This window comes from Castor canadensis, chromosome 10 (assembly GCF_047511655.1).
Source record: "Castor canadensis chromosome 10, mCasCan1.hap1v2, whole genome shotgun sequence".
NCBI lineage: Eukaryota > Metazoa > Chordata > Mammalia > Rodentia > Castoridae > Castor > Castor canadensis.
The window spans coordinates 127019329-127035158 of NC_133395.1; the positions used below are offsets into that span (position 1 = coordinate 127019329).

The following is a 15830-nucleotide window of genomic DNA, read 5'->3' on the forward strand; positions in this document are numbered from 1 at the left end:
ATACAGCATGGTCACAACAACTCAAAACCATTCAAATATTTAATTTCTCTTCATATCATATCCAAAAAGTAGTGGAAAATAGAGAAAAAAACCAAACATTGATATTAAGGATACAAAGCAAATCTTTGTTATAGTTAAGCCAAGGATGAAAACCGTGTATGTATAAAAATAATCAACCACTAGCTTTGCTCATCTGACTTAATAAGCTGGTTAAATGTTTCATTGTGAATAGAAAGAAAATAATTTAACAAATGTGCATAAAAGTATTGGCATTATGTTGTATATTGTAGAAATTGGTCTAAGGCACAGTACAGTTAGTACATTGTTTACTTGTTTATTTATTTTTTTGCTTGTTTGGTTCTAGGAAGAGAACCTCTACAAAATGGAAGTCCATCATTCAATTTTTCAGTGTTTAGCTTTTATTTGAGCATAGGGGACTAAGTATATTTACTAATTTTCTTCCTCACTGCTGGTAACCCGATTGCTTTGATGGCCACCCCCACATGGCCAGTCAACGTGGACTCACACACAAACACGCATAAACACAGCAAAGGCTTTGACATTTGCAGAACTGCACTTACCTTTGACTAGTGAGTGTTCTCTCGCCTTCCTTTTGTCTTCCGTGTAATGATCCTCAGGTTCTGTGGGCTCCACACAGATGTCATCTTTTTCTTTCCCACATGTTTTCTTCTATATTCCTCACCAAAGCCTGGAACACAGAGCAGGGCAGCTCCTTCATTTCAGTAGGCATGAGGGAAGGGCTATAAATCTCAAGTCAATGACAATTCCAATTTATTTCAAATTTTCCCCTGGCTGGCTACAGTTTAATCACAGCTTTAGAAATTCACCTAATTAGAGGAGAATTAACAACTAAAGATGTGATACGGATTTAGCTGCTTTGATGACGCATGTCATTGAATAGCTGGTGTCAGACATCCACTGTCTCTGTGGCAGAAGGCTCTGAAGCACTTTAAGTTACCTACAGTCAAGGCTGTCAGTGGGGGTGAGAACTCAGGAATACATGGCCTCAGACTCGTGTGTGTCTCGGGATTACTGAAACCAGCATGGCACCCTTGAGTCTGCTTTGTAACAGATGTCAGTTGTGCCGAGAATGAAACAGGTCATGAATACTGATGAAATTTAGTGTACATATTGTGCTCGTGCTATAGATATCTCATTTATATGTATTTGTCATTCTCCCTATAAAAGAAAATGAAATGATTTGCTTAGGAAGCTGTCCTTCAGTCCATAAGCACACTTGTCCCTTGCAACTGCAAGGTCACACTGCTTCCAGTGTAAAAACTGGACAAGGAGGGCTGAAGCAGCAGATGTGCGATGTTGTTCCCCTAAGTGGCTGAATGGAACACCTGTCGCACACACAATCCCTGTGGCAGTGTCCCACCCCATCTGGCCTCTACAAGCCCTGGACTGGACCAAGCATGAGGTGCAAGATGGTGCAGGAGGAACTCACACAATTCCCTCACCAGCACCTTTATCATGTTCTCCTTACTGAAGCCACAGGACAAGTCCATCTTCTCTAACAGGAACTCAACATGCAAGGGGCTCAGCTACAAGGAAAGCATGGTGGAGGCTGGGAGTTTCTTGCAGGTAGTATTTTAGTATTTTTCAGTATCCTTTTCAGAGGAAAACAAAATATTTAAAATGGTTTAGGAAACAAAATATTTGGTTTACCTTGAATTTCTCAAGGCTAACAGAGGCTAATTTTAGGTTATGTGTTTTTAATTAACATAAAAAGTGGCAACAAAATTAGATTTAAATAGTGAGAGCTGGCATTCACAGAGGGTAGTTACAGGGAGAAAGTAATGGTTTAGGTAGAACTAAAATCAGATGAAGAAATCTCATTCACTTTTTTGGTCCTCATGATTTCTGGGTAAAACAGTGAACTTGGAAAGAAACAGGTAGAGGTGTGTTATAGTCTAAGCCCAACTTAACAGAAAAGTGAGGCCCAGAGAGAAAAAGTTACTTATAAAAGGTAATATAGGACAGAACTGGCCCTGGGACAACTCTGTGCATTTTCTGCCTCACCACACTATCACGCCACATCTTTCATGTATCTCTCAGGTGACAAAACTCGTTGAGGGGTTAAGCCCTGGGAACATTGATATATTAAGAAATATCTAGCATCATGTGTAAGAAATTATTTAAATCCCTTACTTCTTTAACAAAACCTACACAGCTTATGTTAAGTCAGAAAAAAAGAAATAAACCATACATCCTGAGCTCCTAGAATAACTACCATTTATTGAGCCAGTCATAAACCATACAATATGGTTACGAAAGTGTGCACTTTCATAGCTACTAATGCTTCCAGGAACTCTGAAAATAACAGAGACATTATTACACCATGAAGATAAGGAAATTAAGTCAGGGAAATAAGATACTTTATCTGAGGTTACATAAAGCTGGTGAGTTCTTTGATTCTATGACCCCATGTATACCACCTTACTGTCAGCAACAAGGAATACAATAAACCAAGGAAATATGCCTCTATCTGAAAACCAGAAACAGAAACAGAGTGGACAGTACTTAGAAGCAAACCAAGCAGAAGAAGAATGAATTAAGAGGGCTATAGGAATCTATTCTATAATGATCCTATTGTGAGGTAGAACATATCAAATATGCAAATGCAATTAGAGCATAGAACTTCACCCCTAAAATCCAGGAAAAGATATTATGACATTAGGTCAAAAAAATTCAAGGACTTAGGGTGGACAACTTTGGATCACCCACTGTATTTGCTAGGCTTGCCACGACAAAATACTGCAGACTGGATGACAAGCGACAGAAATTAATTTTCTCATCGTTCTGGAAACTAGAAATTCAAGCTCAAGGTGTCAGCAGGGTTGGTTTCTTCTGGGCCTTCTCATCTTAGCTTGCAGATGGCTGCCTTCCTCATACTCATCAATCATCCCTCATGTCTTCTTTCTGTGTCTACATTTCCTCTTCTTCTAAGGACATCAGTCAGATGATATTAGGACTTGTGCTAAGAGCCTAATCACCAGTTTAAAGGCTTTTTTAAAAAAATGTAGTTACATGTGAGATACTAAGCATTAGGGCTTCATTGTATGAATTTTGTGGGGCACAAGGCAGTCAATGACATGCACTAAGTGATTAGTTCTAGTACCAAAGTAATGAAAATCCAGGCACTAGAAAAGTAACAATCTGCCACAAAACATCAGCCCTCAACTCCACTTGTGAAAAGTCGAAGCTCTCTAACTCAGGGACCTAAGGGTTCACCACAGGTTTTAGCTTAAAAAAAAAAGGAAGGGGCGTGTCATGACTCAGTAAACTTGGGTCATGATGGTCCAAACTGGGGTGGGGGGGCAGAAAACTACCATCTGATGGTCAAAGCCAACTTGCTTCCAACTTGTGTAAATAAAATTTTATTGGCACACAGATTAGCCCCATTTATTTACATTTTGTTTATGACCATTGAGGAGCCACAACTGCAGAGCTGAATAGTTGTGACAGAGACTATCTGGCCTATCAGGTCAAAAAATGTCTACCATCTTACCCTTTACAGCAAAAGTGCCCCACTCCTGGTTCAAACTATATTAGCCAGGTTTCTCTGCTGTACGACAACTCAGGGTCGTGAAGCTATACATTTTCAGTCTTCAAGGAGAGGAGATAAAGTAAAACTGCATCTCACAAGGGCAGTAATTTCTAATGTCAAGTAAAGTGAAAACTGAGTACAGTTAAAATTAACACTGAAAAATCCTTTGGAAACGATGCCACAGGAGCGCCTACCACACCATATCGTCATCAGTATAGCCACTTTTTCTTCCCAAAGTTGTAAGACATAAAATTTTCATATTATCGTTTTCATAATAAAAAAGAAAACTGCCAAAATATCTGAAAAGAGAATACTTCTCATTGTTATTGGTAAGAAAAAATTTTTGATTTGCCCTCAATTTAATTATAAGAGCTGGAAGATAGAGCAGAAGAGAGGTCAGGGGACAAATGAGTTAACAGTTATAGGCCAAGTCAATGTTGTAGGTTCCTGGATGTATGCTAAAACCTTGCTCAGTGAATCTCACAGCATTCTGCTTATACCTCACCTAATCCTGAGGCAACAAGTACTTCTCCTTATGGGCTGTCCATCCATCCATCCATCCATCCACTCATCCATCCATCCCAAAACTTTTTCTGCTTCATAGGATCCTACCATCATCACTGCCAGGGCTGGCCCAATGTAATCAATTAATACTTTCCTTTCCCCCAGTTTTCACTGTCATTCAAAAACCCTATTACTCTAGGTTTAACAGACATATTTCCAACTGGTATCTAGCCCTGATGCTGGTCATAATGGAACCTGTACCAAGACCTGGTCCTGTTCTGGCTAGCATGTGGAACAGCTCAATAGCATGTTTATTTCAAAGTTCCTTTGCTCTCAGGAGTTTGTGGTTAACACAGCACCGTCTCCACCAGCTGAAATGTTTCTGTTACGGTGCTGAGAGCACGACTCTCCACGAACATTTAGAAACAACAAAATCTCCATACTTGTTCACCCAGCAGACTGTTTTAAAATTTGGTTCAGTAGGCAAAATTGGATTTGTGACTCTAAACAAGACAGTAAACAGCGCACGGATCCAATTGCAGGTAAAATCTCATACCACATGGAGAAATTAAGCAGTTGTTAAATATTTAATAATACACTGTAACTTTTTAGACTCCCAGGCTCCAAAATTATTGACAAAGTAATTCCTTAGCCATAATTAGCAAAAATAGGCAATCTTCCAAAAAGTCTCTAGAAGCTAAAAGTACTTCCCTCCGTAGCCAGCAGGAGGCAGACAAGTGACACACGTGCAATAAACAACAAGCGAAAGGGGTTGGAGCCTGCCCTGAACTGCTGTCTGCTGAAAACGTCTGTAGGAAGACAGTTGTGCTGAGAAGATCACGACATCTCCAGCACCCACTTATTAGCATGTCTGGAGAATCACGGGAGGGGAATGGTGAGTCTTTACAAGCAGAATTCCTTTCACAGGGTTTTAGGAATACTGCTATTCCAGTCTTCAGAGGAATCCAGTCTCTTCTTCAACTCTCCACCCATCAAAGCCTAGCAGCCTCCCTCTACAACACATCCCTTCATATGTTTCTATTTTCCTATCTTCAATGTCAGCACCATAGCACATACTACTTCAGCAGCCTTCTTATAAACTTCCTTACATGACCCCCGAGACAAACCCTAAATCACATGGTAGCCGTATTGATACATCAGATAATTTCTTTCATGTAAAACTCTCAGTGACTTCTGATTTTTACAAAGACTAAGACTTAAATTCAGGGCTCCTGCCTACCTCTCACATCTCAGTTCATGCAGATCTTCCCTTCTCTCTTTCTACCCCCCACATTGGCCTCCCACTCCTACCTCACTTTGCCAAGCCCATTCTCACTGCAGGGCCTTTGCACTTGCTGGCCTCCCTGCTTGGATCACTATTTCTCCAGATCTTTACATGGCTCACTCCATCTCATTATTCCAACTCAATTCACAAAATCTTCCCTGGCTACTATGTCCTAAATCTTATCAATCTGCATTTCTGCTGTCCCCTGTCTATTTTCTGTGTGGTCTTGAAATTACACAGTTTACTTACTTGCTTGTTTCCACCTTCCAATAAAAAATCAGCTCCACAAGGAGAAAGACCTTGCTTTGTCCTATTCACTGCTGAATCCCCATTGCCTGGGATAACACACAAAGTGGATACCTAGTGACTATTTGTAAAATGAATGCAGGTGTTGTTTTAGATAAAATCCAGACCCAATGTTTCAATATTCCTTCTTCCATTCAGAATCAAAACTCAATTTCCTGCCTGGAAAACAAGTTGTTAATTTGCAGAAGAGATACATCTTTCTGTATAAATAACTTCACTGTCACCCACAGCTAGGTCAAAGTCTCTAACATGGAGCTCATTCTTCTGAAAACATAAGATGCTTGGAAGACAGCAGTCAAATGAAATTTGAACCTCATGGACAAGCTAAGGTGACTCTTCCAGTGTTGCTTGACTTGGGGGAATGATGGGTAGGTTGTCACTTCTGGAAGTGGAGGACTTAAGAGCTGAATGGGTTGATCAATATGTCATTTGGGCTGATGGAGGTGAGTATTTGTAAAGGGCTAAGGAAATTTGCTATGACATCTGTTCTCTAAGAACAGGAGAGTTCATTTGGAGCTCAAGTAAGAGACTCAACTAACCGAAGTTTTAAATGGGTCTCAAATCAAGGTAATTTCACTCTGATGTGCAGTGGACTAACAAGGGATAGTGGCAGGCAGTTTTCTCCCCAGTACCGTAATACATAAATCTCTTTTATACATTCCTCACTTCTTAAGGGTAATGCCCTGAGGCTGGCAAATGTAGCATTATACCTGTTTTATTTAAGTCAGTATGAGACTCAAGATCTCATAATGAGTTAATAGCAGGACCTTGATATAGAGTCAAAATCTTAGAAGATCAACTTCTAAAGATGGTAATGACCCAAGAATAGTCATTGCAAAAGGTATTTGAAAAATCAACTTTATGGAAGTGTAACATATATGGAATAAAATACTCCCACTTTTAAGCATAAAGTTCAACAGATTTTGAAAAATATACTCATGCCTGCACCCACCACTACAATGAAGATTCAGAACATTTCTATATCCTGAAAAGTTCCTTCATGTCTTTTCCCCCACACCTCTTATCCCTGCCCCAGGCAATCAGTGTCAATATATATTAATGTCGTTTTTCTAGAATTTCACATGAATGGAAACATACAGTCTGAATTTTTGTGTGTCTGGCTCCTTTTGCTCAGTACAAAATCACTTCTTTTGTAATTGGCAAATAATATTTATACTTATTTATAGAGCACAGTATGATCATTTAATACATGGATACAAGGTATAAAGATTAAGTCAGGCTGGTAACATCTCCATCCCCTACCACATTGTCATTTCTATGTGTTGGGAACTTTAAATTCTTCTCCCCTATATATTTTGAAATGTATAATAAATTATTATAGCTACAGTTATCCTATTGGTCATCGTAATGTATTTGCGATGTTTTCCATGGTAAAGCAATGCCTCAGGAGTTTGGAGGGCTTTTGTTTGTTTTCTGCTAAAGATCAAAGCCAGAGCCCTGAATAAGCTAGGAAAGTGCTCTACCACTGAACTACACATCCAGTCCACTGTTTTTTGTTGTTTCATTTTATAGTATTCTATAGTATGGCTTCAATATAATTCATGTATCCATTCACTTGCTGTGGACATTTGGATCGGTTCCAATTTGGAGTTATCATGAGTGAAGCTGCCATGAATATTCCAGTACAAATATTTGTAAGAACAGGTATTTTCACAGCTCTGCAGTAAGTACCATCTAGTGAAACTGCTAGGTTTCATGATAAGGATTTTTAATTTTACAGAAAACTGAAAACCACGTTCCAAAATGGTTTTCCATTTTATATTTCCAACAGCAGTGTGTGAAAGTTCCAGTTGCTCCATATTCTCACCAATACATGGCGTGCTCAGTCTTTAAATTTCAGTCATCTTAACAGGTATGAAATGGGATGTCACTGCAATTCGAGCCTGCATTTCCTTGATGGCTAATAAGGCTGAGAATCATTTTATTAGTTTATTACCCATTTGTAATAACTTCTGTGAAGGGCAATTTGAGAGGTAAGAAATACAAGTAACTTTCTGCCTCTTGTGTAAGAACTTGCTTTATGTCAGGAAAATTTTGAAAACTGTAACCTGGGAAAGGATTTATGAAATATTCAGACTGTACACATCAAATACACTAAAGGCTAAACAATGAAGATAATAGTATGGTAGAAAACATCCATATTACAGCTAAGGGTGGTGATGCCTATAATCCCAGTAGTTTGGGCGGTTGCTGACACAGGAGGTTCATGAGTTGGAGGCCAGTCGGCACTACATAGGGAGACCTTGTATCCAAACATTTCATTTTTTCTTTACTTTATAGTCTTTGTACACTGTAGTACTATGAGCCTGCATATATATAATTTCTTCATTCATGGATTCAACCAGCTACATGCCTAAAATATTTTTTAATTGCATCCATACTGAACATATACAGGCTCTTTTGTTCTTGTTATTATTGCTCAAACAACTGCTTACCTAGCATTTATATTGCATTAGGTATTTCTTATTTGTTTTTACATTTATTCATTGTTTGGGCCACTTCTCCCCACTTCCCCACCTCACCCCCACCCCCTCTTGCTTCCTGGCAGTACATTAGGTATTATAAGTGATCCAGAGATGATTTAAAGTGCACGAAAGGAGGTGTAGATACTCTGCCATTTCAACATAAGGAATTTGTGCACGTGTAGATTTGCATAACCATAGAAGGTACTGGAAACAATCTCCTGTGAATACCAAGGGACAACTATATACATTCATGCAATGCTAAGAAAGGAGGGAGGCTGAATTTGCAGGAAGGGGCCAAGACTGAATCAGCTTGCTCTGCAAAGGAGGAAAGGACTTTGCTCTCTTCACTTCCAATTACTCTCTCTTCCCTTGACTTCGTTTTATAGACCATGGGCTCAATTATTCACAGAATCTTTTTATATCCAACCTCATAAAACTGTAAGGTGAATCATTACAAAATTAATATTCAACAGGCTTTATATAACTCTGCTTAATGCAATGTATAACTCAGATTTTTATCACCCCCAGGCCTCTCAAGATCTATAAACGTAACCAACTCAACAAGACACCAAGTAATTTAACTCTAACATTACTTCCACGGCCTCTGCACAACAAAATCACCAAATTTAAACTAGACATCCAGACAGTGCTGACAGAAATGGGTGGTACACAGAAGGCCACACTGCATGAAGGAAGGCTCACACCATGCCAACCAAGATTGTGTTCTAATTCATTTGTTTTCAGAAACTCATGGCTCTAATAAAAAATAGCTTATTTTTACTTCTAGAGTACTCAAATAAGAACCACTACAAATTTTTATTCCATATAACTCAAAGAATTCTTACTCAAGTTATCATCATTTCCCAGAAGGAAAAAATATGATGTATTTAGATATGACTCACCAAAGTAAATGTGTGCAATTCCTCACATAAGGCAATTTATAAATTCTTTAGTCTAATAATCATATTTTATAGAAAGGAAAACTAAGCCCCCCCCTGCCCCCATGAAATTACCAGCCTGAAGTCAGATAACCAGTGAGAAGGAGCTGCCTATTAAATCTAGGTCTTCTGTTCAACTATGGATTTTTCAGTCATGTGATTATTTTCCTTTAATAGTTTTTCCTCCTTTTTTCATTAGTCATAGGGTTCAGTGTAGAAACTTTACAAAACTAGACAAGTACAAAGAGAAACAATTGTTGAATCACTTCTTACTCCACCTCTGTGATAAGCTTGCTTAAGCTTGCAGGAGACAGTATGACATGAAAGGAAGAATCCGTCTGCAGGGGTCATATATTTGTTTCATACCCTGCTTCCTGAGCTGGACAAGCTTCCATTGTATAATGGAAGTTATACAATCTCCTGCCACCTCAGGTCCCTTTTCAGCAGTGGGGAGAATAAGTACACTTATCTAAGGTTGTTGTGTGAATAGGTTAGCATGGAAATTACAAACCACTTCACACAGTGCCTGGTATGTGGTGCTCACCAATACAAACCATCATGCTTGTATCCTTCTGGAAATATATCTAAGTGTACCTGGCTTTATTTATTCAAAAAAAGGAAAGTAGGATTAGGGGCATAGCTCAGTGGTAGACTGCTTGGCTAGTATGTGAGAGGCTCTTATTTCTACTACCAGCGCATAAAATGAAAGAGAGAGACAGGGGAGAGGACAGAGAGAAAACAAGTTCTGTGGCCTTTTTTCACCTGATAGTGAAATATCTACCATAAAAAGCCATCCAGTGGTCTTTCCACTGAATGAAAGTAGCCCAGAAAAGTCTAAATATAAGTAGAAACCTGGATAGCCATTACCAGGGTTTTGACTACTAACAAGAAATCTGTATCCTAAGAAACCAGGCTATAGCCTGCTCCCTGACCTGACTATGACTCCCCAGCAGAGCTACAGAAAGACTTCTAACCAGAGTTTCTGCCACCTCAGTGATGACAGGAACCAGAAAGACCCAGTGACCTTACTGTCATCTCACAGCGATGTCATCATGGCCAAGAGGGTGATTTCCAGATGGAGCAGGGAAGATATTTGCGAACAAAAGCTATGCTACTGTGATCTCTTTTCTTCCTACCTCACAGTGACACAAACAGACAAGACAGATCACTGCTATGCATATTTGTGAAACTCCAGAAAGAATCGCTGACCTAGCAATGGTCACTGATGGGTGACAGCTGTAGGAAGTGCTGAGATAAGGTTTATGAGGCTACGCCCTGGATCAGTGGGAAAGTATATGGTGATCAATTAGTAATGCCTGTGACAGAAGATGACAACAGCAAAGTGGTACCCATACCACTTGGCTGTGCTCCATGGTCTATTTTAATGTCCTCACTTCAGAGATATGAAAACTGAGGTACACAGCAATGATCTATCATGGCTTATCCAACACTGCAGAGACAGTACGTGGCAAAGTTGAAATGAGTAACCATTCCTTATGGCTTGTTGCTCAGCATTCCTCTCTGTGTGCCTGGCTGCCTTTCTTCTCTGGTGGGCTAGCTGGCTTCTGGTCTTATAACCATTAGGTGGTCCTGGCATGCTACAGTCCACTCAGCTCACTTCTGTAATGAATAAATTATGCCAAGATAATTAAAAAAAACCCCAACTTCCAGCTTTGCACCAAAGCTCTGGCAACAGCTAGCATACAGCTGTTAGGAGAACACATATTCCATTTTGACAAAAGGCAGGTGGCTGGTGGTGTCCTGTTGGTCTGAGAAACCACAATACGCAGAAGAGAACCAAGCAGGGAAGGAAAGATTTCTTCCCCAGACTCTTCTATAAGTGGATTTCTTCTTTGCATAATGGAGCTCTAAATGAATAAAACACAAAATGAATGTTTATCCTATTACAGTTGTTGAGAAATGGTTATAGAGTTTTGCTGTAATTTATTCTGATCCTCTGCAGGAAAACAGAATTCAGCATGAATCTCCATAATGGTGGAGGATGGGAAGCACCATCATTTATTTCTTCATATGATCAAGAGATATTACTACCTGCTTACTAGGGCCAGGCATGTGCAACTCTCCAGAGATGCAACAGTGATCACAAGGGAAAGAGTTTCTGTCCTCACATGAAGTCTACTGGAAAAGATGGACTACTAAGCATTGAAATACAAATAAGAGAGCAACTGGGCAGGAGTGAAGGGTCCTCCATAAGATCTGCACACTTAAATAGAAAGGCATAGGATTTGGAGCCAGACAAGAGTGCTGAAATTCTGTCTCCTGCTACTTACTTAGTGAATGACCTTGAGCAAGTCACTTAAACTTTCTACCTCAATTTCCTTATCTGTGAGACAAAGCTAATAATTTCTACCCTGTTGGGATGATGCCAAATTTTGAGTTAAAGTTTATTAAGTTCCCAGGGAAGCCTGCCACCAAGTATGGGTTCATCATACATTTGTCAAATGAATGAAAGAATCATTATCAAACACACATTGGATCTCTAATAGAAAAGGTGGAGTAGAGGGTAACGAGCCATTGGTCCTGTCATGTACCTAGTTAGAGGCTGAGAATATATAGCAAACAAGATAGCAAAGTCATGAAGAAGCCCACTACACGTGGCTGGGTCAGTGTTCTACAGCAGAACTGTTGGAGAGAAATACAATGTGAGCCACAGATAAGAGGCACAGGGGTAGCTTGCAAACTCCCAATAGGCAGATTAATAAAAGCAAAAAAGAAAAACTCATGAAGAATAACTTTTTTGCTTTTCTTTTTGGCAATATTAGGGTTTGAACTCAGTCTCTTACCTGCTACATGAGAGTTCTATCACTTAAGCTACTCCCCCAGCCTTTTTTACTTTAGTTTATTTTGCACATAGGGTCTCATGCTTTTGCCCATGTTGTCTAAGCCCTTGACCTCCTACCTCCGCTTCCCAAGTAGTTGGAATAATCGGTGTACACCACTACACCCAGCCCTAGAATAACTTTAACAATGTATTTAACTCTTAAGAGCCAAAATATTACCATTTTAACATATAACCAATGTAAGTTTTACTAATGCACTATTTTGCATTGCATTTTGTGTAGTAAGCCTCCAAAATCTAGTGTATATTTTACAATTGCATCACATTCCACTTTGGGCTGGCCATATTTCACACACCCTGTAGCACATGGAGCTAATGGCTTCTGTGTTAGACAACACAGTTCCTGAAGTTTGGAGATGGGAGAGTTTGCTGAAGATACAGTCAGGCAGGAGTATGAGGAAGGAGGTGGGCTTAAGTGGCCTCAACAATCCAAGGCTGATTCCGTGTTTTTTTACAACTCCCCAGGCACTGAGTCTCATTCTGCAGAATCTTGGAGCTGTCTTGCTCATGTGGTTAGGTCTGCCTTAGGGACTCTGAATGTACTCCTGCTTGTGCAAGGGCTATACTCTTGGGCTTGGTTCTTGCTCTCTGATGGTACTGTCAAATTCTCAGACTGTCCTTTTCTTCCTAGAGCACTCTAACTTGGCACTGTGCACAGTCCCTTGCACGTGGGAAGCACATATGTATAATAGTAGATTTCTTATTTGCATAATAAAGCTCTAAATAAAAAAAAAACCACAAAGTAAAGACTTGAGGTGGCCAAGTTTTTACTGAGCTGTCAGAGTTTTTCCCACCAGCATAGAGAGATAGTTCTGAGTTAAACAGAGGTCAGAATGCTGAGCACAGTCTCCTGGCACTGGACAGACAAGCTCGTGGCCTGGCCCTGGGGCATGGCATTTGTCAGCAATGAACTAGGCAAAGGAGGAGATGAGGGATGGATCCTTTGAGGGCAGGATGAAGTAGGAGACCCAGGGCAAAGAAGTATGTAGTGGCAGATGTAAAAAAGAAATGTAGATGATGAATAAAGGATGGTTAAGAAAGATGGATTTACCAGGGGAGGGTCAGAGGCCTGGAAACCAGCATACCACAGCTTGGTATACCTTCCCTAGGCAAGCATTGAAATGACCCATCTGCAATAGGACTTATGCCAGACCATAGTGGTGAATGGACCCACTTGTCTGCCTCCTCCTCAGTGTTGTCCCATTCCATTGCCCAGGGGTTCACAGCAGAGCCACAAACTCAGGCAAGCAAATAAAGAAGGGAAGTGGATTGCACAAGTAATCACGTCCTCCCCACAACTCCCTGCTCCATCACCAACAATCCCAGGCCCAATCCCAATGAAGGAGGAGAATTTCTGGTGGTCTCTAATCTTGGTTCCTTACCATCATCACAAGAAGTATGTCCTGTATGGAAGGAGCCACTCTCTGATCCCCTCCACTGCCAGCAAATGGGAGTGGGTCTCCATTATCTTTTGATCTTCCCAAGGTTTTAAGTATGGATTTTAGATAACATCTTCCAATTCTTAAATGTCTTTAAATATGTCAATAATGTTAAGTAATTAATGTTAAATGTTGTGCTGGAACAAGACTGCCAACTGGCAGCTTCTATTCTAGATTCAAGAAGATACAGTTGGCGTCCTGCTCCCCCACCATCTTGCTATCTGTAGCTTCTTGGTTCCATTTTGTTTAGAGGCTTAAATCACAGTCATTTGACATCAGCTGCATTTTCCTTTGAGGCTTAACTCAGATTATACACACGAAGGATTTAGCATAGTTTCTGGCACACGATAAAGGCAGTTAATAACTGGTGTCAGCTAACTGCAAAGAACTTCTGAGATTCACTTCCAACTATTACACAGGGATAGAATCACAGGATGCCCCCAGAGACAAAACATCTGAAACAGAGCTCTCTCCCACAAATGATTCCCTACCTCCTCCACAAATGATCCCCTACCTCCTCCATTTCTGTTTCATGGCTTAAATGAGTGACACTTTGATTTTAATTTGTCAATTCATGAAACTCAAAGTATTTGCTCAAAGGGAGTAAAAGGGAGGAAAAAGAGCAACCTAGGTGGGAGTGTAAGTTGGTATAAGTTTTCTAGAAAGCAGTTTGTCAGTGCCCAGGAAATGATTGGAACAAGTTGCATGCTTTTTGACTCAGCTATTCTACTTCAGGGAATTTAACAGAAGGAAAAATGATTTTTTTTTCATAAAGATTTAGTCCTACAAATGTTTATGACAGTGTAGCCTGTAATAGAAACAATTAAAGACATTAAATGCTCATAAATAGAGGATTGGTTGCAAAAGTTATGCTATAATGGAATACTGATTTTTCTCCATCACAGCTGCCCATTACTTTCAGAGCACTTATTACGTTAATTGCTTCTCCTGCCATAAACTCCTTAAGAGCAGGGTTCCTGTCTGTCTTCTTCACCATTATCTGCACCATGGTATAAGATCTGACACATCAGATGCCAATAAATATTTAAATATGCAAGACAGCTTATGTAGTGTGATACTATTTTTTTTGTTGTTGAAAAAAATACATGTATTTTTGGAAGCATGCTATTTCCTAGAGCAGGGGTCAGAAAACTACAGTCCCTGGGCTGGCAAAATAAAGTTTTATTGGAACACAGCCACATTTATTGTTTTGCACATGGTCTGTGGTTGCTTTCCCATCAAATTGGCAGAGCTGAGTTACTGCATCAGAGACTGTATGGGTCACAAAGCTGAAAATACTCAGTGCTTAGCCTTTTAGAGGAAAAATTTGTTAACTGCTGTTCTGGATAATAGAAATTCTTTCTGAATAATCTATTCACACAGATACACAGGCACATGCAAGCATGTACCTTATACATGTGTATATACATATACATAAATACATGGATATATATTAGAAGGAGTATATACTATTTTTAACCAGAGAAAGTTATTTTTATAAAAGAAAGCAAAGAATAAAGGAAGAAAGGAAGGGATTTATTAATTCATGTTTACCAATATAAAAATGTCTATAATCAATGAAAAATTTAAGAATGTATGAATAAAGTGGCTATATTTTTGTAACATCTAGATAAAGAACTGAACAGACAAACATACAAAAACTTTCATTGTTGTGTTTATATAAGGGAACTATTCTGGTTTGTTTTTTTTTTTTAAATCTTAGTTGTATTTTCTAAATTTCCTGGAATAATCATTCCAGAAACATTTACCTTTGTAATAACAATAAAGAGAAAATAGATGATATTGAAGATAAATACAGAAGAAACAATCAATCTACATAAATAGCAGCAATGTTTCTGTAAGCCTTTGACCTGTAAGCATGGAACAGTTCCTTAGAATGCTAGGAGTGTGTTCCTTTGGCCATTTCATTAAAACTGTCACCTGGCCAAATAGAGAAGCCACGTTTTTCCCCTAAAGCATTTATGTGGCCCTCATCCTGGTATAGATGCATTTTTCTTATATTCAAAAAATTATGCCAATCCTTATGGTGCATACCCATAATCTCAGCACTCAGGAAGCTGAGGCAGAAGGATCTTGAGTTTAAGGCTAGCCTGAACAGTGAGACAAAAATTAAATAATACTTCCAAAAGAACAGCTTAATTTTTTCCAAGGCACAGCTTACCATTTCTACCTGGAGTAGAAAAGACGTCTTTTGCCTTAGTAGCCAATGCATGCTGTGCCTTCCTGCTCAGTTTAGATCTAGAGTGTCCCCAATGGCCCATATCTTAAGGGCATGGTCCCCAGCTTGGCACTATTGGGAGGTAATGGAACCTGTAAGAGGTGGGGCCCAGTGGAAGGGCTTCCAGTTATTGGGGGTATACCCTCAAAAGATATTTCCTTTGTACCCGAGCCCCTTCCTCTTCCTCCTTTTGCCTCTT

General features: G+C 39.5%; 1 protein-coding gene across 1 annotated transcript in view; it reads right to left on the reverse strand.

The window, feature by feature from the left end:
* The window catches only part of Frmd4b (FERM domain containing 4B), a 310928-nt gene that overhangs the window by 223322 nt on the left and 71776 nt on the right, over nt 1-15830 (reverse strand). Inside the window, exon 2 of the mRNA XM_074044207.1 lies at nt 582-709. The gene's annotated coding sequence lies outside the window, so the exon portion shown is untranslated. The remainder of the gene's footprint in view (nt 1-581; nt 710-15830) is intronic.